General features: G+C 36.2%; 1 protein-coding gene across 3 annotated transcripts in view; it reads left to right on the top strand.

Annotated features, from left to right (window-relative positions):
- INPP4B (inositol polyphosphate-4-phosphatase type II B) overlaps positions 1-27269 on the top strand; it is a 582093-nt gene that overhangs the window by 173295 nt on the left and 381529 nt on the right. For all 3 annotated transcript variants that reach the window (XM_029234954.1, XM_029234953.1, XM_029234952.1), the window contains one exon: positions 26868-26933. The gene's annotated coding sequence lies outside the window, so the exon portion shown is untranslated. The remainder of the gene's footprint in view (positions 1-26867; positions 26934-27269) is intronic.

The following is a 27269-nucleotide window of genomic DNA, read 5'->3' as shown; positions in this document are numbered from 1 at the left end:
TTTCAAGAACAAGGAATATTTTCCTACCCCTTGACCAATTTCTGGGGATCAGTGTCAAGGAGACATTACTAAAGTTTTTAAGAAACACATTTATAACTTTATCTATAATAGACAAAGGTATTTAACTAACATATATGGGTTTAATACAAGATTTTTAATTTAAAGTACTGCATTAGAACTCTGTAGAATATTAGTCATTAAGATGCTTATGATATGAGAGTTCTTCCATCCATAACAGATTAACTGGTTTTCAACTTACTCTCGTGATGTAAACAACTGTCAACCTGGACAAAATACAGTAAACAACTGTCTACTGTCATTGGGCAACGGTCCAAGAATTTGATCCTTGTTAAAAGGAAAAGAATGTGAGGTGAGCCTCACATTGTTTCGACATTTCTGACTTGGAGGAGGGAAGTAATCCTGAGCAGAGAGTGGCGATCTAATAGAGAAAAGAAGGCTAAGATTGAATTTGGGGCTGAATTATCTGATTCAGAGACAGAGATTTCCTGGGGGCCTAAGAGTTGACTGGAGATGCCAGAAATTGTACAATGTTAGAGGAAATGAGTATCCAGTTGCCCAGAGCAGAATAACACTGATGAATACCTCAACCAGTTGAAATCCCAGAAAGGTCATGCTTTGCAAGTAAGGACCATACCATAGAGGTAGGGCCACACCCTAGGGCTAAAGACAAAATTACAGTAAGTCTTTCCTAACAAAGAATAAAGAACAAGTTTGATGGGATTGAGAAGATCATCCAGTAATTTATCTGCCCATCAAAACAACTCAATATTATTTAAAGGAAAACACCTTACTCAAGACTCCATTCATTGTAAGACGTATAATGTCTAGCATAAAGTAAAACAAAATGAGCATTGCTGGTCATGTGAAGGAGGAAGAAATTGTGGCCCAGGACCAAAAGAAAAAGTAGCCAACAGACACAGAAACCTAAATGGCCAAGATGTTGAAAATAAAATACTAAAATTAGGTGTTACAGCAGTCTCTTTATAATAACTATGTAAAATAACTATGATAAATATGTTCAAGAGTTTAAAGAAATCATAGGAAAAAAATCAGTGAAAGGACAGAGATTCTCAACAGCAAACGGGAAGCTAAAAGAAAATATAGTATTGAAATTCTAGGACTGAAAAGTACAAAATCTGAACTTTAAAAACATTACGGGGTGGGATGAACAGTAGGTGGAAACTGCAGAAGAAAGGGACCAACAGAAATTGCCCAATTGGAAGAACAAAGAAACAAGTTTTTTGTTGTTGTTTTAAATAATCACAGTCTCAGTTACATGTGAAGTGATGTGAAAAGGTCTAGTATGTGAAAATAGAGTCCCAGAAAAAGAGGAGAAAGGGATGGGGCAATTAATGTCTGAATAAATAATGGCCAAAAACTTCCGAAATTTGCTGAAAATAACACAACTAACCTACAAAATCAAGAACCCCAGAAAACCGCAAGTGGGATGAATGCAAAATAAATCACCCTTAGTCATATCATAGTTAAACTGCTGAAAAACAAAGATAAAGAAAGAAGATTGATGGGACTTGCTTAGCGGTCCAGTGGTTAAGACTCTGTGCTTCCAGTGCAGCGGGTGCAGGTTTGATCCCTGGTTGGGGAACTAAGATCCCACATGCCACACGGTACAGCCAAAAAAAAAAAAAAGATTAAGAGCAGTCAGAGAAAAAGTGCACATTACTCATAGGAGAAACATGACACACATTATGGATGATCTTTTTAATCAGAAACAATGGCAGCTAGAAAACAATGGAACAGTATCTTTAAAGTTCCCCAAAGAAAACAAAAACTCAAATCTGATGAATATATGCAAGAAACTGAGGATGAAATAAAATTTTCCAATTTAAGAGAATTCTTGGTCTGCAGAATTGCACTGTAAGAAAAGTTAAAGCAGGTTCTGCCAGCTGAAGGGAAGTGATACCAGGTAGGGACTTGTATCAACAGGAAAGAATGAAGGGCACTAGAAATCATAAATGTGTCAGTAAATATGAAAGCCTATTATATTTTTATTATTTTCTTTAACTGAAAACTGACTATTTGGAACAAAAAGAATATTATCTGTGGAGTTTATAAGATATGACAACAATAGCGTAAAGAAAGGAGGGTAGGTGAGATCATGCTGTTGTTAAGATTCTTTTTATCTGAAGTGATACAGTAATAATTAGAAGTAGAGTATGATAAAGTAAGGAGGTAAAATGCAATATTGAGAGATATCAGTGAAAAATTATACGAAGAGGTATAAAATTAATAAAAAGGCCATAGAAGAAATAAAATAAATGCTATCTACAAGAGATGAACCCTTATTCAACCAGCATATGTTGTGGTAAAAGATGGGAAAATGTGTAACATGCAAACAGTAACCTGAAATTAGAAAGCTGATATAGCTATATTTAGATCAGACAAAGTAAGCATCAAGAATAAGGTTGTTACTTGAAAAAGAGAGATATTTCATAATGATAAAAGGGTCAATATGTCAGATGACATAACTATCCTACATATATATATATACCCATAACAGCATTTAAAATACCTGAAGCACAAATTGGCAAAACTAGAGGGAGAATACACAGATGCTCATAGTTAGTATTTTTAGCAGGCCCCCTCCTCAGCAACTGATAGACCAAAAAAAAAAAAAAAATCAGTAAGTATATTAAAAACTTGAAAACACCATCTATCAAATTGATCTAAGTTATATTTGTAGAATAGCTTTCTCAACATCTAGAACACACAGAGCACTTGCCAAAATAGGCCATGTGCTGAACCATAAAAGAAGTTTCAACAGCTTTCAAAAGATCAACATTTTACAGAGTAGTTTCTCTGATCTCAATATGTACAGTAGAATTAAATTAAAAAAAAAAAAAGTTACCTGGAAACTGGCAAAATATTTGCGAGTTAAGTAACACATGACTTAAGTTACTCATGGGTCAAAGAAGAATTTCCAGGGAAAATTAGAAAATGCTTTAATTTAAATAGAAATAAAAACACAACACATTAAATTTGTGAGATGCAGCTAGAGCAGTGTTTGGAAACAAATGAACACTTTTAAATGCTTATATCAGAAAAGAAACACTTAAAATCAGTGACCTAAGTTTTCACATTAAGAAGCTAGAAAAGGGAGAGAAAATTAAAGCAAGTAAGTTGAAGAAAGAAAATAGTAAGTTGAAGAAAGAAAATAGTAAACACAAGACAGAAAACCAATGAAATGGAAAAAGACAAAGAGTTAAAAGGCTAGAACGTGGTTTTTTCAAAAGATTAATCAAGTTGATAAACCCTTAGCAAGACTGACCAAGAGAGTACAAATTACCAATACTGGATTTGAATAAGAGGCTAATAGTATCCTAAAGATACTAAGAGAAATGTAAGGGGATATGAAAAATGAACCACTTTAGGCCAGTAAATTCTATAATTTGATTGAAATGAAGAATTTCGTTAAAAATCACAACTTATCAAAACTGACACAAGAAAAAATAAAAGATATGAGTAGTCTTGTATCTGATAAACAAATTACATTTATAATTCAAAACTTTCCCATAGAGAAAACTCCAAGGCAATGTGGCTTCACTGATGAAATCTATCACATATTTAAGGAGAAAGAACTTTCAGTGTTATACAAATTTTCATAAAATATAAGAGGAATGAGCACTTCACAACCCATTTTATGACATCATAATTCCAAACCTAGAGACATTAGAAGAAAGTACATTCCATTATTCCTCTTGAACAGAGATGAAAATTCCTTAACAAAATATTGGCAAAGCAATTCCATTACATATAAAAAGGATAATTTATTATGAGCATTTGGAGTTTATCCCAGGAATGCAAGATTTGTTTAGCATTCAAGAATTAATCTTATATTGTACCACATTAGCAGAAGAAAGGAAGAAATTATATGACCAACTCAATGGATACAGAATAAGCCTTTGAAAAGTTCAACACTCATTCATGGTAAAAACTCTGTAGCAAACATCATTCATATTTAATGGTTAGATTCTGAATGCTTTCCAGCTAAGATCAAGAATAAGCAAAGTGTCTGATTTATTCTAATTGTGCTGGAGGTCCTGGTCAATATGAATAGACAAGAAAAAGACATAAAAGTCCTAACAATTCAAGGGAGTAGTTAAAACTGTCTTTATTCACAGAAGATATATGTATGTAGGAAATTTTAACAGGTCTAAAATTCAACTACTAGAAATTATAAGTGAACATGAAAAAGTCATAGGGTGAAAGGCCAATTTTACACAAATCTATTTCTATGCACATAGAGAAACATTTAGAAAATTCATTTTAGATACATTATTTATATAAGCAACCCTAAATATAAAATAATCAGGGAGATTTAATAAAATATGTGCAAGTCTTCTACAATAAAAATTGTAAAATTTTGCCCATGCACCACAACTACTGAGCCTGCACTCTAGAGCCCGTGAGCCACAACTACTAAAGCCCGCATGCCTAGAGCCCGTGCTCCGCAACAAGAGAAGCCACCAAAATGAGAAGCCCGCGCACTGCAACGAAGAGTAGCCCCTGCTCGCCGCAACTAGAGAAAGCCCACGCACAGCAACAAAGACCCAATGCAGCCAAACATAACTAAATAAATAAAATAAACTTATATTAAAAAAATTATAAAATTTTGCTTAGAGAATTTAAAGAAGATCTTTAATTCATGTTTATGGGTTAACTATCTCAATTTTATTAAGATATTAATTCTCCCAAAATTGATCTATAAATTCAACACAATTCCAATCAAAATCCCAGCATATTTTGGTGGGGGTGGGTAGAAGCTGACAAACTAATCCTGAAATTAAATGGAAATGGACAAAACCTAGAATAGACAACATCTTGAAAAAATAATAAAGTTAGGGAATTTATATTTCCTTATTTCAAGGGTTACTATAATGCTACTGTAATCCAGACAGTGTGGTACTGGTGTAAAGAAAGACAGATAGGTCAATGGATTAAAATAGAGTGTCCAGAAATAGACCTGCTTGTAATGGTCAATTGATTTTTGATATAGACACCAAGGCAATCCTTGAGGAAATTCTTTGCAATAAATGTTGCTGGAACTGGATGAATCTATGTAACAAAATGAACACCAGCTCTTACTGTCATTAATGAGCTATATTCCAAATTGCAAATGCTAAAATATAAGCTATCTAAAAGCCAACAAAATAGACTATTCTCAAGAACTTGTGCAGGAAATGATTTGTAATATATAGCTAAAAAAAAAAAAAAGCACAAACCATAAAAAGAAAAACTGATAATTGGAGTTTATAATTATGTACAACTTCATTTTTGAAAGATACCAATAGGAAAATGAAGTGGCAAGCCAGGGTTAGGAAGAAAATACTCCCGAACGAAAAGTATTCCAACAAAAATGTATTTGACCAAAGATTATATACAGAATTTAAACATTGCTATTGCACAATAAAAAAATAAAAATAAATTAATTAATAAAAAATAAAAATAGAGCTACCATATGATCCAGCAATCCCACTCTTGGGCATATATCTGGAGAAAAACATGGTTCAAAAGAATACATGCACTTCAACGTTCATTGCGGCACTGTTTACAATAGCCAAGATAAGGAAGCAACGTAAATGCCCATTGACAGAAGAATGGATGAAGAAGATGTGGTGTATATATATATATACAATGGAATATTACTCAGCCATTAAAATGAATGAAATAATGCCATTTGTAGCAACATGGATAGACCTGGAGATTATCATACTAAGTGAATTAAGTCAGACAGAGAAAGACAAATGTCATATGATATTATATATGGAATCTTAAAAAAAGTGATACATATGAACTTATTTACAAAGCAGAAACAGACTCACAGACTTAGAGAATGAATTTATGGTTACCGGGGGGAAGGGGAGGGGGAGGGACAGATTGGGAGTTTGGGATTGACATGTACACACCGCTATATTTAAAATAAAAGTGGCTTTGCATGAAGAAAAAAAGATAAAAATGGGAAAAAGATTGGAATAGTCTCAAATGCACATGTAACAAATGAGTGATAGATATATAGAAAATGCTTAAAATGACAGGTCATCAGTAAAATGCAGGTTAAAGCCACAATTATCACTACCTGTGGACTGAATGTCTAAGACTAGGAAGACTAAACACCAAATTTTGGTGACAATGTGAAGCAAATGGAATTCTCATGTTTTGCAATATGAAATGGTACAACCACTTTGGAAATTCCACAATCTTAGTAGCTTATGGAAATAAAAGTTTATTTCTTGTTAAATTTAAGTTTGGCCATTCCTGGTAGGTAGAAGTATACATCATGATATAGGGATCCAGGATCCTTCCTTTTATGGATCTGCACTTCTTGGTGTCTTCCTCATTCAGCTAGTAGAGAGGGAAGGAGAACATGGTGGATTGTGGAAGAGGATTTTATAGGTCAGGTCTGGAATATGTGTACAGAACATTTGTCTACACTCCATCAGCCAGATGTCAGTTACATGGCTGCACCCAGTTGCACAGATAGCTTGGAAGTATAGTCTAGGTCAGGGGTCCACAACCCCCTCCAGCAACCGGTACCGGTCCATGGCCTATTAGGAACTGGGCCACACAGCAGGAGATAAGTGGTGGGCGGGTGAGAGAGCAAAGCTTCCTCTGTATTTGCAGCCGCTCCCCATCACTCGCGTTACCACCTGAGGTCCGCCTCCTGTCAGATCAGCGGCTGCATTAGATTCTCACAGAAGCGCGAACCCTACTGTGAACTGCACATGTGAGGGATCTAGGTTGCGCGCTCCTCATGAGAATCTAGTGCCTGATGATCTGAGGTGGAGCTGAGGGGGTGATGCTAGCTCTGGGGAGTGGCTGCAAATACAGAGTATCATCAGCAGAGAGGTTTGACTGCACAGAGACCACAGTAAATCAATTGCTTGCAGACTCACATCAAAACCCTATCAGTGAGTGGCAAGTGAAAACAAGCTCAGGGCTCCCACTGATTCTGCATTAGGGTGAGTTTTATAATTATTTCATTATATATTACAATGTAATAATGGAAATAAGGTGCACAATAAACATAATGCTCTTGAATCATCCTGAAACCATCGCACCTCTCCCCCATCCATGGAAAAATTGTCTTGCATGAAACCGGTCCCTGGTGCCAAAAAGGTTGGGGACAGCTGGTCTAAGTGTGTGCTTAAGAGCAAAGGGAAAAGGGTCTGGTGAATGTCTAGCCAGTGTCAGCCTTACTCACATTGCTGTGACAGATGTGAGCAGCCATTTGTCTGATAAGGAAAACACTAGTTTGGGAGTTTGTTAGTTCTAGCAGTAAATGCATGTTACCTTGGACAAGAAATTTAAAATGTAGGGGGGTTAAGGGAATGGGGTTAGAATCAGACATATTCATTGAAATGCCAATTTCTTAACCTAGTTGACCCCCTAATTAACCAGTTCATGCCGTGGATATTATAAAATAGGCAGCCATTGATACACCTACTAGTTCTTAAAGACTGAGTTTTTACTTTTGTAAAAGAGAAATCATGATACCTGTTCCTATTCATTCTAGGAATGTCCTGAGGGTCAAATGAGATAGTGTCTCTGAATTATCTGAACTACGTTATGAAAAATAAGTTATTCTCCTTAGCTGGCAAAGAAGTATTGATCTATATGATGGTCACATAAACTCAGATTTTGGAAAAGAGAGCCCTTTTTGAATGAGTATCATTATTTACTGGTTTCTGTGGCTCAGAGATACGGACTCTCGGTCTAAAAGTTAAATACCTAAGGTTTTCTTGTTTGTTTTTTCTTAATGAGAAAATGTCCACTCCAAAGAGATGTTTCTAAAAACATTTAGATGAAGGTTGAGATTATGCCTGGTTTCTGATTGCTTTGTTCTCTTCTCTCAGTTTTCTGGCCTAAGATCAAATTCTCCTCTATCAACATAACTTTATATCTCCCTTAGTGTCATGTTAAAAAAAAAAATGTATCTATGCATGCCTTCTCTGAAAGCTATTTACATTCCCCAGAAAAGAGAAAGCTAATAACCGAAAAGCCCACACAGAGCAAGGATTCTCTGATGAGTGGTGAGGTATCTCTGCTTTAGTCCCCAAATAACAAGTTAACACTCTAATTTTAGTCCCCCTCTTGACTGTGTAGATATTTTAAACATAGACATCATTATTAATCAAAAACTAAATATAAGACCCCTAATTGTAATTGTTTTCATAGTATCTGAACAAAGAGACTTTTTTTCTGCGGAATTCCTTAGTGTACAGATGTTTTCTTTCAGAAAATTAGATGTCAACTATCGTTTAAATTGCTTTTTTCAAAATATTCTGGAATTTAATTGATTATATACTCAGGCCCTTCTAATTCTAGTGTTTCGATGCTTTAAGGTATGGTTTACTGGAAGCTGTGGCTTTAAAACCTAAAGATAGGCTATATCCAAAGTTTCCTTTAATAACTATTTCTAAGTTTTTCATAAATTTGACAAATTCTTATCAGATATATGTATATTTCCAGATATATGTATATTGGTGTTATTAAAATACTGATAACTTATTTCCTCAGAGCATATTCGTTTGTCCAAATACTTTGAAATTTGTTGAACAAATCTATATTAAATTTGTAAGTTATATTGATTTTTAAGAGGCTTGTTTTTACGTTGATGGTATTCCTTGGCTTCTGTTTCCAAGTTAGCAAACGGTTCCATTTTAATCTAACTGTATAGGGCAGCCATCATACTTCTTCACCTGATAGCTTTAGGTGCTGTTTTCTGGGTCTTCTTAAGTTTAATTCTTAAAAATAGTAATAGCACAGTACATGGTGTTCTAGGGTGGGAAGTTTGTTCTGATATATTTATAATAATCCTCTTATGATGTATGACATTCTCCAGTTCTTATCAGCTGCTCCATCACTAAGATTCATGTTCTCAAGCAGTGGTCTAAAGATTTCCAGACCCCATTCCAACCCTTTCTAATTAGTTTTGAGCCCTGGATTCTATGGGTAGGTCATCTTTTCAGTGTCACGTTTTCCTTAAATATCCAAGTAGTAATACTCCTTGAGTCCTCATTCCAATGGCAAGGAATCTAGGTTTCTCCCCAAGAATTTCTGAGAATCTCTAGCGAGTGTTCTTGAATTCCACAAATCTGTTCTGGGTGCTGTTTATCTCTTTAGACCATTCCGCTGCGTTTAATCATATAGTTGCATTAATCCTGTCTTAGCTCCTTGCTTTCCAGTTTGATCAAAACATACACACAGGCTATACAGTAGTTCATAAAGCATAGGATTTCAAGTTTACAACTTTGACTAAGATCTAGGGAAACTATGATGCAAAAATGGAAACTTAAGACTGAATATCAGGTATCACAGCTTCTTAAGTCCATTAGTACTATCCACTCACAGAGAATTCTTATTTGCCTTTGCTCTATGTACGCAAAGAATGCCACAAGGAGGAGGTATTTTGGGAAAGTGGTAAACAAACAAACAAAAACTGGCTCAAAAAACTCTTTCTATCCTGAGTCTATTATGTTTTCTAGAGTGCTTTGAACATAATAGCACTCACAATTGGAGGCTGGTTTTGCTGCCTGAGCACCATGATTATGTACTTTGAATTGTTTAGCTAACTCTATTGTCAGATCCTTGGCATTGACCTGTGAAATGGAGGCAAACACATAGCATGAGTTCAGTGATTATTATTGGCTCCTACTGTATGACCATGATTAGTTTTGTATTCCTGGAGATTATTACACTCCTTCAAACAAGAGTTCTCCTCTTGCAAGACCCTTATTCCTGAGGACTATGGATAAAAGAAGCCAAAAATTAAATTTGCATCATAGTCTCTGCTCATACTGAAGATAATCTTTTATGTCATTAAATGTAATATTGCATTATTTATTTATGGAGCGTGTCGTCTATGTGCTGGTCATTATTCTAAATGCTAGAAATAAAATGATTAAAAGATACACGTAGTCTCTTTCTTTATGAAGCTTATGGAGTTTACAATCTAATGGGAATTGTAAGCTCTTCAGTAATGAATCGCACAAATTAAGACACGATGTGTCACAAAGGAGAAGTACTAGATACTATGAAAGCAAATAATGCAGGAATGGACCAGCTCAAGAAGGTCAGCAAAGGCTTTAATCTCTGTACAAAGCACCTTCATATGATTTACTCCTCTGGCTCATGGGTGTCTTAATACACACTGATACATACATAGCTTGTATATATGCCTAATTATCATTCAAGTAGTTTCAGAGCAAGGAAAGTCCAGCACAAAGACACATTCTACATTTTACTTTTGAAGCCATTAAATGTCAGAAATATTGAGTGTTGAAGTTCTGAGGGGGAGAGTGGATATGGTAAATAAATTATTTTTCTTTTCGCCTAATGTTTTGGAAGGAACTTATTAGTAGACACAGAAATCAGACACATGGAGCTTTAAATAACAGTTTTATTACTAATAAAACTTGATTAGATGATGTGACATACTTGATGCCAGATGGAGCTTCTAACATTTCACTCTGAAATCAAACTTAGCCACCCAGTCAGATAGAGCTGGACAAATGCAAATAGAGCATGTCTCGCTTGGGGCAGAGCCCACTCATAGGCTTAGCACAAGGTAGGAAGCAGAAAGAATGCACAGTTTCCTCTGATTGAAAACAGAGTGAGAAGCCCAGGTGAGTGAAGGGGGAAGAGAAGGGCAGGAGTGTTACCCTAGTGCAAGTCTATCCCCAAAAGAGTCCTGAGGAATGGAAGCCATACCATACCACAACCAGGTTCTTTTTGTTCCCTTAATCCATGTGGTTTAACAATCAACCCTATGGCTTGCCAGACTTAAGTCTCGCCCCTATGGAGGAGGATGTTGTTGGTTCCCAGGAAGTCCTGCTCTATAAAGTTGAGAATGATACTGCTCCTTTGTGTATCTGGTGGGAAATTTAGTTTTTACTTCTAAAGCTGCATTGCCTAATATAGTAGCCACTAGGCACATATGACTTATTTAAGTTCAAATGAACTAAAATCAGATTTAAAAAATTAAGTTTCTCAGTAACACTAGGCACATTTCAAGTGCTCAATAAACAGATGTAGCTGCTGGATACACTCTAGGACACAACAGATTAGAACATATGTGCATCATCAAAGAACCATCTATTGGATAACAGTCCTCTAGATTGCACTGAAATGGGGTAGGGTAGTGCATTAGTGAACTCCAGGACTTTGCTTTACCCTAAGACAAAAATATACTCACTTTGTTTTGACTATTTTATTTTTTTTTTTGAAGTATTGTTACTGTACAATATTATATGTTACAGCTGTACAGTGTAATGATTCACAATTTTTAAAGGTTTTACTCCAGATATACTTATTATAAAACATTGGCTATATTCCCTGTGTTGTAGATCCTTGTAGCTTATTCTATACCCGATAGCTTGTACATTCCACTCCCCTACCCCTCAGGTGGCCTCTCCCCTTCCCTCTCCCCACTGGTAATCACTAGTTTGTTCTCTATTTCTGTGAGTCTGCTTTTTTTGTTGTTATATTCCCTGTTTGCTGTATTTTTTAGATTCCACATATAAGTGATATTTGTCTTTCTCTGTCTGAGTTATTTCACTAAGCATAATCCCTCTAGTTCCATCCATGTTGTTGCAAGAGACAAGATTTTATTCTTTTTTATGGCTGAGTAATATTCCATTGTGTGTGTCTGTGTGTGTATACCACATCTTCTTTATCCATTCATCTACCAATGAACCTTGGTGTGTCTATATCTTTTTGAATTAGTGTTCTTTTTTTCCCTTTAGAAAATACCCAGAAGTGGAATTGCTGGATCATATGGTAGTCCCTTCCTTCCTTCCTTCCTTCCTTCCTTCCTTCCTTCCTTCCTCCCTCCCTCCCTCCCTTCCTTCCTTCCTTCCTTCCTTTCCTTATTGGAACCTCCAAAATATTTTCTATAGTTTCTGTAGTGCCTGTGTCAATTTACATTGCATCAACAGTGCATTAGGTTTACTTTTTCTCCACATTCTTGCCAACATTTGATATTATTTGTTGTCTTTTTCACCATAGCCATTCTGACCAGTGTGAGGTGATATCTCACTGTGGTTTTGATTTGCATTTCCCTCAGGATTAATGATGTTGAGCACCTTTTCATGTGCCTGTTGGCCATCTGTATGTGTTCATTGGAAAAATGTCTATTCAGGTCCTCTGCCCATTTTTTAATTCAATTGTTTGTTTTTTTGGTGTTGAGTTGTATGAGTTGTTTATATATTTGGGATATTAACCCCTTATCAGAAATATCATTCACAAAGATCTTCTCCCATTCAGTAGGTTTCCTTTTCATTTTGTCAATAGTTTCCTTCACTGTGCTAAAGATTTTTAGTTTGGTGTAGTCCCATTTGTTTGTTTTTGTTTCCCTTGCCTGAGGAGGCATATCCAAAAACTATTGCTAAGATCAGTGTTAAAGAGCACACTTCCTATGTTTTCTTCTAGGAGGTTTATGGTTTCAGGTCTTACATTTAAGTCTTTAATCCATTTTGAGTTTGTTTTTGTATATAGTGTAAGAAAATGGCCTAGTTTCATTCTTTTTCATGTAGCTGTACAGTTTTCCCAAAACCATTTATTGAAGAGACTGTCTTTTCCCTATTGTATATTCTTGCCTCCATTTTCATAGATTAGCTATCATATAAGTGTGGGTTTATTTCTGGACTATTCTGTTCCATTGATCTATGTGTGTGTGTGTTTGTTCCAATACCATGCTGTTTTTATTACTATACTTTTGTTGTATGGTTTGAAATCAGGGAGTGTGATACCTCCAACTTTGTTCTTCTCTCTGAAATTGCTTTGGCTATTTAGGTTTTTTTGGTGGTTCTATACAAGTTTTGAGATTGTTCTAATTCTGTGAAAAATGCCATGGGTATTTTGATAAGGATTGCATTGAATCTGTACATTGATTTGGGTAATATGGGCATTTTAACAATATTAATTCTTCCAATTAATGAGCATTATTTATCTTTCAATTTATCTGTGTCATCTTCAGTTTCTTTTTTCAATTTCTTATAGTTTTCAGATCTGCTTCTTACATTGGACCCTTTTGTTCTCTACTTCATGTAGCACAGGTAGGGTTTGCTGCATCTGAGTATCTTCTTTCTTTTTGATTTTGGTCCATGCATTTGTTTTTCTCTCATATTCCTCTGAATTTTTTAATAGAGGAGCTTCTGTTGTGAGAGCTATAAAGCCATCCATTTCCAGATGTAGCAAAAGCATCTAATATTCACACAAATTTTATTTATCTTCACCTCCCTGAATGGCATAACATTATTTCAGAAGTATTTTGTCATCTCATTAGACAACATCCAATATAGACCCAGATGAGCTCTAGCATCATCCTCCTTGTATTTTCTTTAGTATGTCTCCTCTAAATTGTTTCCTCTTTTGGAGTCATAGTTCATTAGTGTCTTGAACTTATATCCCTTTAGGACAGTAATGTGCTGGTAAACTGGCTCTCTAAAAAACAAAACTAAACAAAAAGTCCTGATTTTTAGTATTTGCCCATTTTCCAGACGTGGATACTCCCATGACTGATTTCAAGCCACTATTGTGATATTACTAAATGCAGATTTGGGGGAGATGTGGTCACATGGGCTGGAGCAGCTGCTCCAGCATAGCACTACTTTAGGGAAACATAATACCAGCCTTCCATCTACAATTATGGAACCACATTGAAACTAACCCAGTAACATTCTGAGTTTTTGACACTGATGTTTGTGTCTTTGCTGCTCAAACATAACCCTGATTTATGAAATCAGGGTTTCTGGCTCTAGAAAGATAGAATCATTGAGATTTTCAAGGTGTGATTTGCCTATTGCTCATGCAAGAGCACGTATCTCCATAGCTTTCTAGATTCCATCTCCCTTAGGAGAAGTCATTCTGATCTATTATAAGTTCTTGACTCTTCTTTTGGCCTCAGTATTTTGGGTCTCAATTAGTCCTTCCAATATGGAAACAACTAAAGTAAGAATGATAATGAGATAGTAGTTTTAGGCACTGGCCTTGAATATAACAAATGCTCAAAAATGTTAACTGCTATGGTAAGATTTTTGTATAATTATTTTATCCTGCACTTCTAATCTACCATTTTAGGGGACAATATGTGGTATCTCCTAACGTCCATCCTTTTAAAGAAAGCAGCCTATCAGATTTAGTCTTTTTTTTTTTTAAGACCCTAAGTCCTAAGTTGTCTTTGACAGACCATAATCATGGGTTCACTGAGTCTCTAGCTGGCTCCTTGCCTTTGATATATTGAAAAAAAGTGTTTTTATTTGCTTTGACATTCCTTGAAAGGTAATCTTGAAAGTTGTTTTTTGGGGGAAATGTTTTATTCCTAGATAATACTCCACCTGTAGGCTATTTTGTGGGCCTCCCTGTCACCCTCGTTCTTTGACTGTCTGTCCACATTTTGAAAGATGATCTTTAATAGGGACAGTTTATGGCATTTGACTGGTAGTATTTACCACTTGTGCGCAAAGCTACTTGAAAGAGCAAAATTTCAAAGCTGTGTTATCTCCAAATTGATAGAGCTGGCTGAACTTTAAACAAATAAAAATGTGTACCTTTTCCCTTACAGTAGTATCATTGTTTCCCTTTATTAGCCATGCCTATAGTTTTGAACCACAGCATACATTTTTTCCTGGGTTTATAGTAAGGGATTTGGTACGCAGTCATGGGGATTCTTGTAGGCTATTGACTTTCTCTATTTTATTTTTTTATTTTTTTAAATTTTTTTTTTTGGCGGTACGAGGACCTCTCACTGTTGTGGCCTCTCCCGTTGCGGAGCAACAGGCTCCGGACGCACAGGCTCAGCGGCCATGGCTCACGGGCCCAGCCGCTCCGCGGCATGTGGGATCTTCCCGGACCGGGGCACGAACCCGTGTCCCCTGCATCGGCAGGCGGACTCTCAACCACTGTGCCACCAGGGAAGCCCGACTTTCTCTATTTTAATTTAAAATGATTTCTCAACTAATACCGACATATTGCCACCGTATATCTTTTTCTCTAATATTTAACTGTTTCTTTTGTTTCCTCACTCTCATGAGGGTACTAAAGGTAGTGTTATTGTGACGATTATTTCTTTGGGGTTCACTCAGTCATCTTTTTTACTACTTCCTACACACTACGCCACACAAAATAGAATAAATGCTCCTTTCTTGAAAAGTTTTAATTACTTGTTCTAAGAAATAGATCCCAATCCTCTCTAAACTTTCCAGTGCTAAATCATAGGCCTATCAGTTGACGTTAGGGTAATTAAAACCAATGACCTCATTGTGTTTTTGTCTGAAATTTGATTTAGCAGTTTTACCATAGATTTAACAGAATCAGTCATCTATTTTTCTGAAAGCTGATGAAATCAAATCATCTGGTAGCTTTTTCAAAATGCAAAATACCCCAATTATATTGACTGAGACTCTTGAATCCCCAAGTAATTCTGGTTTGCAACATGCTTAAATACCACTTGTTTAATGTGTAAATCTGTTGGATTTTTCAGTCATTCACTCAAAAACAGTTTAATTTCTTACTACATATAAGGAGATATGATAGTGTAAAGAGTCAAAAAAAACCGTAGATTCAGCCATAAAAGGAATGAAATAATGCCATTTACAGCAACATGGATGGACCTATACATCATCACACTAAGTGAAGTAAGTCAGACAGAGAAAGACAAATACCATATGACCTCACTTATATGTGGGATCTAAAAAGAATTTAAAAGATACAAATTATTTCCAAGACAGAAAGAGACTCACAGACATTGAAAACAAACAAACTTATGGTTACCAAAGGGGAAAGGGGGGCAGGGGGGAGGGATAAATTAGGAGGTTGGAATTAACGTACACACACTACTTACATAAAATAGATAACCAACAAGGATCTACTGTAGAGCACAGGGAACTCTACTCAATATTTTGCAATAACCTACAAGGGAAGATAATCTGAAGAAATATATGTATATGTACTTTTTAGAGAAAAAAAAAACTTTATCAGACTTTGTTACACTTATTTTATAGCTTAGTATTGCTTTTACTTTAAATGACGTAAGGTGGGGGATGGGAACAGTAATGTTTTTGAAATTCAGGACCTTTAAGGGTCTTAATCTGGCTGACCCTGCTTTAAGGAAAATGGGGTGATTGCTTTACACTGACAAAGTAAGGGACTGTACCTCCCCTATCTGCCCCCCAAATCCCTGGCAACTTTATCTCTGTACCATGGTATAAAGTACTAGTCTAAAAGATGGCGGTTCAGTTATGTGTGTGTGTGTATATGTATATGTATATATATATATGTATGTATGTATGTATATGTATATAACTGAATTGCTGTGCTGTGCTCCTGAAACTAACACTATATTGTAAATCAACTGTATTTCAATTAAAATAAATAAAAGAAAACACTTACAGCTAAAAAAAAGTAGATTCATATAACAACGTGCAAATAAACAACCACATAATAAGCCACCATTACATAAATAATATGGGAATTCCAAGGGAGGGATAACATTTTTCCTGGCATGTATATAGCGTACATAGGAGCAGGCTTTTTTGGGTTGGTGAAGTCCCAGTGGGTAGCAACCTGCTGAAAGCTGTCTTCAGACAGGAAATTTGCAGAGGCCACAGAACAAAAGCCACTGTGGAAATGGCTGAGACAAAAACTCATGTAGAGAACTAGTAAAGAAGAAGACTGGAAAGGGGCTGATCATAAAATGTTCTGAATAGCAGCCTGAGGCGCATTTTTATTTCATTATACCATTTAATACATCTATTATATGACTATGAAAATAACAATCCTAAAAATTCTCTTTTCTGATATGACTTTTGCCTCAAAGATATTCCTGACACTTCTCCTCCAGAACTACACTTCTCCTGGAACCCTGTTGTCTATCCTTTCAGAAGTGCTTGCAGCTTATAATGACCATATTCTGATTATCCTCACCTTCATCTATTTGTGATGCCAATTTTACCAAAGCCCTTAATACCGAATCATTCATCTTATCTCTCAATACTTCATTATTTAGGGGCTGGCATTGGTATAGACAAATGTATGCAAACTGCCTTGGACTAACTGAGACTCACAAAATCTTTAATTACACTCGACTGTGATGGAGATGGCCAGCTGTCCATCAGAGATCCTGGTTCCCTTGCAAGGTGTAGAATTAAGGCTGCTCAGGCCACCTTGCCCTCAGGCGTATTATGTGACAGTCCAGACCTCATGTGATCCCCATTCTCTCTCTTCCCTAGTCTCCCTGCTGGAATTCCATAGTCAGGGTGACTAAGCCACTTGCTTGAAAGATGGTGAGGTCTCCCTTAGCCTGGGTTCCTGAAGGACTTTATAAAACAGAACTCCTTAACTGTCCCCCTCAGCCAAAAATTGGATCAATGAGTCAGTAACTTTTTTTTTAATTGACATCTAGTTGATTTATAATATTGTGTTAGTTTCAGGTGTATAGCATAGTGATTCAGTATCTTTGCAAATTATATTCCATTTTAGGTTATTACAAGATAACAGATATGATTCCCTTTGCTATACAGTGTATCCTTGTTGCTTATCTATTTTATATGTAGTAGTTTGTATCTGTTAATCCCATACCCCTAATTTATCCCTCCCCACCCACCCCGTTCCCTCTTCCCTTTGGTAACCACAAGTTTGTTTTCTATATCTATGAGTCTGTTTCTGTTTTGTATATACGTTCATTTGTATTATTTTTTAGATTCCATATGTAAGTGATATCGTATAGTATTTGTCGTTCTCTGTCTGACTTATTTCACTAAGCACAATATTCTCTAGATCCATCCACGTTCCTGCAGAATGGCAGTATTTCATTATTTTTTTAAGGCTGAGTAACATTCCATTAGTTACGGCTGAATAATATGGTAATATATATCACATCTTCTTAATCCAATCATCTGTTGATGGTGTCAGGGAACACAAAAAAAGCATACCTGATGGTGATCGGATGGATAACTAATGATGGTGTACTTTTTTTTTTTTTTTGCGGTACGCAGGCCTCTCACTGTTGTGGCCTCTCTCCCGTTGCGGAGCACAGGCTCCGGACGCGCAGGCTCAGCGGCCATGGCTCACGGGCCTAGCCGCTCCGCGGCATGTGGGATCTTCCCGGACCGGGGCACGAACCCGTGTCCCCTGCATCGGCAGGCGGGCTCTCAACCACTTCGCCACCAGGGAAGCCCATGATGGTGTACTTTTGATTTCAGTCATGTTTAATACTTCTGTTCATTGGTTAAAAGGAAATCTTAAATACGAATGCAATGACATTGCTCAATAGTTTTATTTTAAATTTACTTAATCAGATAATGACTTAGGGATCTAATTCTTTATTAGAAATCCAGTCATCAAATGTTAAGAATCTAAATTACCCCTCAAGGGATGGAGGAACCTGGATTTTATAAAGTACATAGGATTTATTAGCAGAACCGGGACTTAGAATCTATTTTGCCAGATTCCTAGTTTTGTACAGTTTTCACTATTTCATTTCAGCTAGCTGCTTCAAGAAAAACAAAGTAGAAAGGTTTTCCTTTCCAAAACACTAACATATGAATTTTGTATTGGGTTCCAAATTTCTTTTAAAACAATGGCCTAGTACAACTTTGTTTTCCTCTGATGGGAGTCAAAGAAATGATGAGTTTGTGATCTGAAGAGAAAGAAAAAGAGACAGTCTCTCTGATCTAGCAATTCACATCTCTGCTTTGGAGCAACAGGTTACCCAGGGGAATGATAGACTGATACAGAATCAAAGTATCAAGTGTGTGCAGTAGATATAAAAGTCTTTTGAGTTGGGTTGCTATGCAATGATTCCAAGGCATTGATATTGCATATCTAAGGTGGGATCATAAGGAATTCTCAGATGTTGAAGATGCATTCAGGGAAGAAAAAGAAAGTTTCTGGAATAAATATATTTTGACTCAGTATTAAAGAAGAACTTTCTAATAGTCAAAGATATCAAGAGATAGAATGTCTGATTTTCTTGCTGAGACAGAGAACTACTAAGCTCAGTATCACTGATTGGGATAACTTGGTCAGGGTGGGTGGGGTAGAGGTGATTCAGATGACAGATGGGTGATAGGACTACATGACATTTTCTCCACAGTGATCTTTGCAGTCCCTTTCTAGCTTGAGATTCTGAGATATGCATGTAAAATTTGTCATTTAAGGCTGTTAACTGCCAATGGTAGATGATATGTTAATTGGTCAGATTTTCTTTTTCTTAACCCATCATCTTCCCTTTAATAAGTAATACATGCTTTTTCAAAATATTTGAGGATTCCTACAAAGTTGAAAAAAAGTAAAATTTCACTGTAGTTTTGTCATCTGTATAATCCGGTTTCATAGCTGCAAACACAGAATAGACGCTAGCTAGTTTAAGAGAAAAGGAGTTAATTGGAAAACATTAGGTAAGGCTGACTTTTCTATCAGGGACCCAGTAGGCACAGTGCCAGTGACCTACAATGCTTTTATGGGCCCATGAACGTGACTTAATTTCTTTTAAAATCTGAAGGAAAAAGAAGAATTTTTAGGTTGGAAGAATTTTTATTATATGATACTGTATCTATCTTTATACCAACATAGTCATAAACTATGATTATATATACATGTACATATATAAAGGGGTGTGTGTGTGTGTGTGTGTGTGTGTGATGGAGGAAAAGGCAGATGAAGGCACAAGTGCACAGGACCCATTGTAGTCTTAAAGAACATTGGCTTGGGCTTAGAGGCTGCCCACTCAGGAGCTCTAAGCCCAATCGAATACACATGAGCACTGACCGCTCCAGGACAAGCCCCTGATTCCTGCCCCTGGCACAGGCTCCACTGCCCTCACGTGAGCCTGATGGTAGATCCTCTGCCCCCACTGCCTCTGAAGGCTGGCAGAGATGTCAGCTCCCAGATGGATTCAGTGAGGCATGTGCTTCTAAACTGAAGCCTTTCATGTACCCAAAGTATAGTTGATAACTCTAATTCGAAAAGATACGTGAGCTCCATGTTCCTCATTGCAGCACTATGTACAGTAGCCAAGACATGGAAGCAACCTAAGTATCCATCAATAGACAAATGGGTAAAGAAGATGTCGTACATATATACAATGGAATATTACTCAGCCATAAAAAAAGAATGAATTAAGGCCATTTACAGCAGCATGGATGGATATAGAGATGATCATACTAAGTGAAGTAAGCCAGACAGAGAAAGACAAATATCATATGATATCACTTATGTGTGGAATCTAAAATATGATACAAACGAACTTATTTACAAAACAGAAACAGACTCACAGGCATAGAGAACAGACTTGTGGTTGCCAAGGGGGAGGGGGAGTGGGGGAGGGATGGACTGGGGGTTTTGGATTAACAGATACACACTGCTATATATAAAATAGATAAAAAAGGACCTACTGTTATAGCTCAGGAAACTATATTCAATATCTTGTAATAAACTGTAATGTAAAAGAATATGAAAATATATATATAGTATATATTTGAATAACTCTGCTGTACACCAGAAACTAACACAACATTGTAAATTAACTATACTTCAATTATAAATAAATAAATAAATAAATTGACTGAAGCCTGTACAAGGGTATGTTATCAGAAAAGCCTTGGTCACAGGCTTTCACTCTAGCATTCTCACCATGTATCTATCCATTCATGGGTAATTTAGGCTCTTAACATGTAAGGAAGACTGAGAAGTGGATTTTGGGCATCCGTCGTTTTGATGTGTAAACATGGAATGTGGAAATTTCCCAGATGTAGGAGAGGTGTTCCAAAGGTAGTGAACAGCCAAATCTACCACATGATAATTGCTGCCAATGCATTGAAATATTAGCATCTGGACTTTCTGGTGTGCATATGCTTTATTTTTGTTTAATAGTTCAAATAAAAGCTATGTCTGTGATTACTGAATATGTGTTATGTAATAGGTGCTATTAACACTATTTGAATTATCTAATTTGATTTTAATTAAAAAGAACAGCCTTTTAAATAGGCAATACTGTTAACTACTCTTCCATTTTATAAATGAGGAAACTGAGACTTGAAGAGGCTAAGTAAGTTGTTCCTGGAGCTACAGTTAATGAAGGTGGGATTTTATGCTGAGTCATACCTGCTATACTACACCTGTTATATAAGAGATATACAACTTTAAAACCTGCTTTTTACTTTTAATATTTTGGCATAAGCTTTTGTAAACCTGGATTCTAAATTCTTCTTTTTAATAGTGACATGATATTGCACCAAATTAATGTAACACAGTATTTTCAAAGATTCCTCTATATTTGAATATTTAGGCTATTTCTAGATGTTTCCTCTTGTGGTAATTCTTTACGTATACACTTTTTTTCTCTCTCTATTTGGGTTTACTTCCCTAGATAAAAACTCAGAATTAGAATCACTAGGTCAAAGCGTATGAAAACGTATTTTTGAGACACCAGCCACACTTTTCTTTATTTTAATGATGAAAAAACAAGCCTGTTAGTTCATCTGTTTAACATTCAGAACGTTTATTGCATGCCTCCTTTGTACTGGGCATGGTACCTGTAATACCCTGATGAATATTTGATGGTCTTACCTAAAGGATATTATGGTTCAGTAGGTGTTAAAATAGAGTGTGTCTGAAATGAGCATCTTGTATGAATTATATATGGTAAGAATGTTTCCTAGATTTTCTGCGACAAGGTAGGAATACTTTTAGAGTTCTTAGGGGTTATAGGAAAGTGGCATTCAAAGCAATTTCAAAATGGCATCAAGGATGAACATTTTCTCTTCTTTGCCAGTTTGTTGGATGAAATATTATCAGTCATTGTTTTAATGGTTATTTCCTTGAGTACTAATGAGGTTGAACATTTTCTCCATGTGTTCGTTAATGAGTTGTTTCTTCATTTTGAAGTACCCTTTGGTATTTTGGTATTTAGTATTTATATAAAACAGATTTTGGTGTATTGCATTTGTTGTAAATAATTTCACATCTGCTTTGCTTTTTAACTTTTTTTAAACTTAGGGAAATTGTTTTACATAGTCCAATCTACCTGGCATTTTCTTTCTAATTTCTTTTAGCACTTATATACTTCAGAAGTAGACTTGACCTCTCTAAAGAGGCATATAAATAATCAATTCCACTTTTATTCATTTCTTTATGTTGCATTTCATTTGTATTTAATTCCATAATATAGCTGCAATTTATATCTGTGTCTAATGGGATATATTAGATTTTATTCTAAAAAGATAGGCAATTATCTCAACATTATTTATTGAACAGTTTCTTTCTCATTAATTGGTGGTGCTCATTTTGTCATACACTGAATTTAGATTCCCTTTCTATATGAATTCATAAAGTCCTATGCCCATTTGTCTCCATTTCTATCATAATGAAAATAGCTATTTTTTTTCCCATCAGTCTTTCTGAGGGCAGGAGTTGTGTTTCCCCTTTAATAACTAGCATAGTGCTTGGCATATGACAGGCATTATATATATGTTGAATGAATGCATAAAATAGGATGTTTCTGGGGTACCTATATTTTCCCACTATTCTGTATGTCAGTTTCTATGCCAGTTCTGCTCTATGTTAAATGTTGTGTCGGACTTCCCTGGTGGCACAGTGGTTGAGAGTCCGCCTGCCGATGCAGGGGGCGCGGGTTCGTGCCCCGGTCCGGGAAGATCTCACATGCTGCGGAGCGGCTGGGCCCGTGAGCCATGGCCGCTGTGCCTGTGCGTCCAGAGCCTGTGCTCCGCAACGGGAGAGGCCACAGCAGTGAGAGGCCCGCGTACCGCAAAAATAAATAAATAAATAAAATAAAAATTAAAATAAAATAAAAATAGGGAGTTTAAAAAAAAAAAATGTTGTGTCACAACAATATATTTCATCATTAGGTAGAACAAAGAATCTCATTAATATTTATATTCAGAATTTTCTTTATGATCTATACTCTTTTTGTTTTTATAAATTTATTTATTTTATTTATTTTTGTCTGTGTTGGGTCTTTGTTGCTGTGTGCGGGCTTTCTCTAGTTGCGGTGAGTGGGGGCTACTCTTTGTTGCAGTGCATGGGCTTCTCATTGCGGTGGCTTCTCTTCTTGCGGAACATGGGCTCTGGGTGCATGGGCTTCAGTAGTTGTGGCGTGCGGGCTCAGAAGTTGTGGCTCACAAGCTCTAGAGTGCAGGCTCAGTAGTTGTGGCACACAGCCTTAGTTGCTCCGTGGCATGTGGGATCTTCCTGGACCAGGGCTCGAACCTGTGTCTCCTGTGTTGGCAGGTGGATTCTTAACCACTGCACCACCAGGGAAGTCCCATGACTCTTTCTTCATGTTAACTTTAGAAAGTTTTAACAGAATCTAAAATTATCCCTACTAGAATTTTGATTGGAATTATGCTAAAAATATAAATTAATTTGGAAAGAAGCAAAGTTTATGTTGTAAATATTTTCCCACTCATGCATGTGTTATAGTCCTTATTTTCCTTTATAGCTTTTTATAATTTTCTTTACAGAGTTATTCATAAGTACTTTATTGATTTTGTTGTTACTGCTGTAGTGAGTCAGGATTATTGATGCTATTGGGAGCTGCATTTATTTATTTTAAAAAATTTACTTTTTGTTTATTGCTATTATATAGAAAAGTTATTGTTACAAATTTATCTTGCATCCTGAAACTTTTCTTGAACCATTTTATTAATTCTTACAGAAAAATTTTTGTACTTTTTTAGTTGATGTGAAGATCTTCAACACTTGAGAATAATATTGTCAGCTAAATTCTATTTTGTTTTTACAATAAGGGATGGAAATTGAAGAATAAAAGTAAGACTTAAAAAACCAGCTTTTGGAGATAGGATTAAATTTTTACATCTATTTTAGAGATAGATATTTTAATAGATTCTGGTAATTATATATATATATGTATATATGTATATATATATGTATATATGTATATATATGTATATATATATGTATATATGTATATATATATATAATCTGGGAAACAGGTTTTAACTGCTGGATCTTTCAGGGGACAAATATTTGAGTTTTTCAGAACCGATGAAGACTTCCCTGTACAATTTCCTGACATACATGTTATTATCTCTTCCTGGTCTTTTCTAAACTCCACCCCACTTAGCTCCTGCCTTTGGCATAATATCCCGAAACCTCCCATGGATGGGGGCTCTTGACCTGGAATCACCAGGCTGTCTGAGACCAACAACAAGGCATCTCAAGCCCAGCTTTCTTTCATGTGGCAGCATGGAAAAGGCAAATGTCCAGCTCTGACTTTGGCTATGTCCCCATCACACCAGGACTCCTGGTTAGAGGGAAAATGTGAGTTATGAGAGCCCCATTTAAAGCCACAAGAGAATGGATATAGGAAACAAAGAAGCATAAGGTGGAGCCCAATAGAGTCTATTCCATTTTTTAAATATTGTATATTTTATTCCTAATCAATAATGTTCAATTTAGTTGAACATCTAGAAGTTGTCTGAGGTAGAATTTTCTATTTTCTAAAGAAAACTTTTGTGTCCTAATTAAGGCAAATATTTTATTTGATCATTTATTGTGAAGGTAATGATAAGTGTTAAATAAGGCTTTTGTTTGCATTTACTCTGTGGGATATTTATTTAAGGCTACCAAAACTTTGGTGGATTTGGGTTAATATTGGTTCTTGCTACATCATGGGAGCTGACAAATAATAACACAATGGGGACAATACAAGTATGAAAGATCCAGGCTCACATAACACCATTGATCCTTCTGCATCATAAAATTTTATTCTTTAGACTTGCACAGTTATCCAGTTTACATTCCATGTATTTCATCATCACTGTGTCATGGGTTGACCTTCCTCTACATGCTTTACTTGTATTTTTGGAAGTTATTTTAAGGGCTTGTTTGGACGCTCTGAGACTACATTGACCTCTGGACATCCACATTGCAAGATAGACTCATTACTTTTGCAGATGTAATGACACCTCAAAATATCAAGAGATGTGCAGTCTGTTTTGGTGATAGGAACAAGACACTGTAATCCACTATGAGTACAACAGAGTCCAATACTTAGTTTGGGGTGGATTAAAAAAGATAAGATAATGAATTACAGTTTTGTTCAAGTGTTAGAATAAGCCTAATGAATAAAGCTACTTCAGACACCTAATGATGAACTAGACCATAGTGTTTTTTGCAAAGTCTACCTGAAAAAAGCTTAATATAGCAAACTTACGACTTTCTTACATAACTGGCATATTATTTTTATCTGTTGTGTTTAGAAATCAGTGGATGGTTTACATTTTCTTTAGTAGCAACTGATTGGTCTCATGCTTTCTCCTATTATGAAACTATTTTTTCCAACACTTAAAGGCAACTCTGGATCTATCAGAATCAAAAATTATAAATCTTCAGAAAAATTGTGATAAGGTGTTTGTTTTCTCCAAATTAAATAAAACCTGGTGTTTGATTTAAAGCTGACTCTGTAGTTTTCATCCTCCTGTATTAAAAACCATGTAGATTGGGAAGAAATATATGAGAATGTGAGTGAGAAAATCTTACGTCACCTCTGTATTGCTGACATGACTGGAAGAAAGTTTTGAATTAAGTACAGCAGTTAAAGAACAAGTCGAACTCAATAAAAGTTATTGCTCTCTTTTTGACAGAGAAAATGAAATCTTGGTAATTGATAGTATATTTACAATTTGAAAATTATCATTCCTGATAATAAAATAGGAAAAAGAAGCAGGTGGCACTTTTGGATACATCTGTTGAATGATACATAATAAATATTTTGATAAGCCACATGTCATAGTTGTAAAATGCCCAAACCAGATCACTGGGTTCAAATTTAAATAGTGACACAAACTAGCTGTGGAATTCTGAGTTGCCTCCCCTTTCTTTGCCAATTCCTCTGTCTATAAATATGGGTAATAATAGTACCTACCTCATAGGGTGGTTCTGTTGGGGGTCACCAAGGCCACCCTGAGTCTCAATGATGTGCTAGAAGGGTTCCCAAGATTCAGAAAAGCTGTTATACTCACAGTCTTGGATCCTTACAGTGAAAGGATACAGATTAGAATCAGCAAAGGGAAAGGACACATGAGGCAAAGTCCAGCTGCCAACTTCCAGATGTCCCTTCCCAGTGGAGTCACATGGGGGTGCCCTTAATTCTCTCAGCAACAGTATGTGACAACATGTGTGGAGTGTGGTCAACCAGAGAAGCTCAACTGAGCTCTCGTCCCTAGAGTTTGATTAGGTGTCAGTCACAGAAGCCTGCAGCACCAGATGACGGACCTCAGCTCTTCAGACCTCAGCCGCCCCTCCCCCAAGCAAAAACAGGTGTTCACCATAAGTGTATCTGATCCACTTGGAACAGCAGAAGCCTCTAGCATATACACAAACTCTCTTATCAGTCAGACTGTTGGAAGAGCTCAAAGGTTATCTTCCAGGAACTGGCCTAGGGCCAATTCTGAAGGAGGGCCTTTCTTTGGAATGTGTAGCATTTGAGGAACTTATGCCTGCTGAGCTAACCCTTGCCTGCCCAGGGGTTATGAGGAATAAATGAGTTAATCAATTAACTTAGAATAGTGCCTGGCTCATGTAGCAAATAAATAATGGTCAGCTAGAGTTCCTTCTTGTGGACCTCTGTGAGCTGAACGAAGCAGATTGGTTTGGAATACAAACAAGAACTAGCTATATTCCGTGGATCTTGTGATCATGACATAAGTCCTCAAGTTTGGAATAATGGGCATTACGAGCAAATTAAATATTTTAGCGAGCAGTGTTTTAAAAAAACAGTGTTTTAAAAAAGAGGAGTTCCCAGTGAAACACCAAATCCTCACGTTTTGTCTTTTTGTTCTTTACAGAGCTCTGAAATCAGCAAGGCAGTAATCAAAGAGCAGAACTGTTTGAGGAATACCACAAGAAAGCAGGTACAGAGTGGTTCTCAATAATTAACCCGTAATATTCATTTAGACTGATGATCGATTCAAACTTCTAGGCCCTATTATTAAAAAGATTTTACAGAAAAGCCAGTTTGGTGTCTTAGAATATGTGTGACTGCATATCGCAGATGGCTGACCATATCCTAAAGAGGAACTGATTTCTATGTATACATTAAATCAATTCTGAAGGTTTCAGTTAGACCAGGCCTAGGTAGACATGTAAAGGAATTAACTAATTATTATTATTTGTTATTAAATCAACACGTATTCATTAAAGGCCTGCTATATGGCAGACACTCATCTGTGAGGTATTTGGTGATTTTA

This window comes from Monodon monoceros, unplaced genomic scaffold, assembly GCF_005190385.1.
Source record: "Monodon monoceros isolate NGI ecotype Baffin Bay Population unplaced genomic scaffold, NGI_Narwhal_1 Super_Scaffold_20, whole genome shotgun sequence".
Taxonomy (NCBI): Eukaryota; Metazoa; Chordata; class Mammalia; order Artiodactyla; family Monodontidae; genus Monodon; species Monodon monoceros.
The sequence above is the reverse complement of the archived record's forward strand: the minus strand, read 5'-3'. Positions and strand labels throughout refer to the sequence as shown.